The sequence below is a fragment of the Salvelinus sp. IW2-2015 genome, linkage group LG4q.2 (assembly GCF_002910315.2).
Source record: "Salvelinus sp. IW2-2015 linkage group LG4q.2, ASM291031v2, whole genome shotgun sequence".
Classification (NCBI taxonomy): Eukaryota; Metazoa; Chordata; class Actinopteri; order Salmoniformes; family Salmonidae; genus Salvelinus; species Salvelinus sp. IW2-2015.
Window position 1 is genome coordinate 26,770,042 of NC_036843.1, and position 3,671 is coordinate 26,773,712.

Here is a 3,671-nt window from a genome sequence, read left to right on the forward strand (position 1 = left end):
GATACTGACTGTTACTTTTGATTTTGTTCAGGGACACATAATTCCATTTATGTTAGTCACATGTCTGTGGAACCTGTTCAGTTTATGTCTCTGTTGTTGAATCTTGTTATGGTCATACAAATATTTACACATGTTAAGTTTTCTGAAAATAAACGCAGTTGACAGTGAGAGGATGTTTCTTTTTTTGCTGAGTTTACATATACATCACATGTGCAACCAAACTTTAGACCACCTTTACTCCACACACAGAGACTCATACAAAGCTTTCCCTCGCCCTCCATTTAGAAAATCTGACCATAAATCTATCCTCCTGGTTTCTGCTTACAAGCAAAAATGAAAGCAGGAAGTACCAGTAACTCGCTCAATACGGAAGTGGTCAGATGACGCAGCTGCTACGCTACGGGACTGTTTTGCTAGCACAGACTGGAATATGTTCCGGGATTCATCCAATGGCATTGAGGAGTATACCACCTCAGTCACCGGTTTCATCAGTGCATCGACAACGGCGTCCCCACAAAGACCGCATGTACAGTTGAAGTCGGAAGTTTACATACACCTTAGCCAAATACATTTAAACTCAGTTTTTCACAATTCCTGACATTTAATCCTAGTAAAAATTCCCCGGCTTAAATCAGTTAGGATCACCACTTTATTTTAAGAATGTGAAATGTCAGAATAATAGTAGAGAGAATAATTTATTTCAGCTTTTATTTCTTTCATCACATTCCCAATGGGCCAGAAGTTTACATACACTCAATTAGTATTTGGTAGCATTGCCTTTAAATTGTTTAACTTGGGTCAAAAATCTTGGGTAGCCTTCCACAAGCTTCCCACAATAAGCTGAGTGAATTTTACCCCATTCCTCCTGACAGAGATGGTATAACTGTGTCAGGTTTGTAGGCCTCCTTGCTCGCACACGCTGTTTCAGTTCTGCCCACCAACTTTCTATGGGATTGAGGTCAGGGCTTTGTGATGGCCACTCCAATACCTTGACTTTGTTGTCCTTAAGCCATTTTTCCACAACTTTGGAAGTATGCTTGGGGTCATTGTCCATTTGGAAGACCCATTTGCCACCATGCTTTAACTTCCTGACAGATGTCTTGAGATGTTGCTTCAATATATCCACATAATTCTCCTCCCTCATGATGCCATCTATTTTGTGAAGTGCACCAGTCCCTCCTGCAGCAAAGCACCCCCACAACATGATGCTGCCATCCCCGTACTTCATGGTTGGGATGGTGTTCTTCAGCTTGCAAGCGTCCCCTTTTTTCCTCCAAACATAACGATGGTCATTATGGTCAAACAGTTCTATTTTTGTACAATCTTTGTCCCCATGTGCAGTTGCAAACTGTAGTCTGGCTTTTTTATGGTGGTTTTAGAGCAGTGGATTCTTCCTTGCTGAGCGGCCTTTCAGGTTATGTCGATATAGGGCTCGTTTTACTGTGGATATAGATACTTTTGTACCTGTTTCCTCCAGCATCTTCACAAGGTCCTTTGCTGTTGTTCTGGGATTGATTTGCACTTCTCGCACTAAAGTACGTTCATCTCTAGGAGACAGAACGCGTCTCCTTCCTGAGTGGTATGATGGCTGCGTGGTCCCATGGTGTTTATACTTGCGTACTATTGTTTGTACAGATGAACGTGGTACCTTCAGGCGTTTGGAAATTTCTCCCAAGGATGAACCAGACTTGTGGAGGTCTACAATTGTTTTTCTGAGGTCTTGGTTGACTTCTTTTGATTTTCCCATTATGTCAATTAAAGAGGCACTGAGTTTGAAGGTAGGCCTTGAAATACATCCACAAGTACACCTCCAATTGACTCAAATGATGTCAATTAGCCTATCAGAGTTTCTAAAGCCATGACATAATTTTCTGGAATTTTCCAAGCTGTTTAAAGGCACAGACAACTTAGTGTATGTAAACTTCTGACCCAGTGGAATTGTGATACAGTGAATTACAAGTGAAGTAATCTTTCTTTAAACAATTGTTGGAAAAATTACTTTTGTCATGCACAAAGTAGATGTCCTAACCGACTTGCCAAAACTATAGTTTGTTAACAAGAAATTAGTGGAGTGGTTGAAACACGAGTTTTAATGACTCCAACCTAAGTGTATGTAAACTTCCGACTTCAACTGTATACAAAAGTATGTGGAGACCCCTTCAAATGATTGGATTTGACTATTTTAGTCACACACGTTGCTGACAGGTGTATAAAATCGAGCACACAGCCATGCAATCTCCATAGGAGAACATTGGCAGTAGAATTGCCTTACTAAAGTGCTCAGTGACTTTCAACTTGGCACCATCATAGGATGCTACCTTTCCAACAAGTCAGTTCATCAAATTTCTGCCCTGCTAGAGCTGGTAGTGCTGTTATTGTGATGTGGAAACAGCTGCAACTGTACATAGCCCATCTATAATTTAGCCCAAACAACTACCTCTTTCCCTACTGTATTTATTTATTTATTTTGCTCCTTTGCACCCCATTATTTCTATCTCTAATTTGCACATTCTTCCACTGCAAATCTACCATTCCAGTGTTTTACTTGCTATATTGTATTTACTTCGCCACTATGGCCTTTTTTTTTTTTTTTTCCTTCACCTCCCTTATCTCACCTCACTTGCTCACATTGTATATAGACTTATTTTTCTACTGTATTATTGACTGTATGTTTGTTTTACTCCATGTGTAACTCTGTGTTGTTGTATGTGTCGAACTGCTTTGCTTTATCTTGGCCAGGTCGCAATTGTAAATGAGAACTTGTTCTCAACTTGCCTACCTGGTTAAATAAAGGTGAAATAAATAAATAAATAAAAACGTCTAGGAGCAACAATGCCTCAGCTGCAAAGTGGTCAACTGTTAGTGCTGTTATTGTGATGTGGAAACGTCTAGGAACAACAATGCCTCAGCTGCAAAGTGGTACGCCACACAAGCTCACAGAACTGGATCGCCGAGTGCCGCGGCGTGTAGCGTGTACAAATCGTCTGTCCTCGGTTGCAACACTCACTACCGATGGTGGGGTGGTGTTCTCGGGGTGATGAGAGGTGTTGGGATTGCGCCAGACATAGCGTTTTCCATGATTGCCAAAAAGCTCAATTTTTGTCTCATCTGACCAGAGTACCTTCTTCCATATGTTTGGGGAGTCTCCCACATGCCTTTTGGCGAACACCAAACGTGTTTGCTTATTCTTTTCTTTGAGCAATGGCTTTTTTCTGGCCACTCTTCCATGAAGCCCAGTTCTGTGGTGTGTACGGCTTAAAGTGGTCCTATGGACAGATACTCCAATTTCCGCTGTGGAGCTTTGCAGCTCCGTCTGGGTTATCTTTGGTCTCTTTGTTGCCTCTCTGATTAATGCCCTCCTTGCCTGGTGGTGCCGCTTGCTTGGTGGTGCCCCGTGCTTAGTGGTGTTGCAAACTCTGGGGCCTTTCAGAACAGATGTATATATACTGAGATCATGTGACACTTAGAGCGCACACAGGTGGACTTTAGTTATCTAATTATGTGACTTCTTTAGGTAATTGGTTGCACCAGATCTTATTTAGGGATTTCATAGCAAAGGGGGTGAATATATATGCACACACCAATTTTCTGTTATTTATTTTCTTAGCATTTTTTGAAACAAGTAATTTTTTTCATTTCACTTCACCAATTTCAACTATTTTGTGTATGTC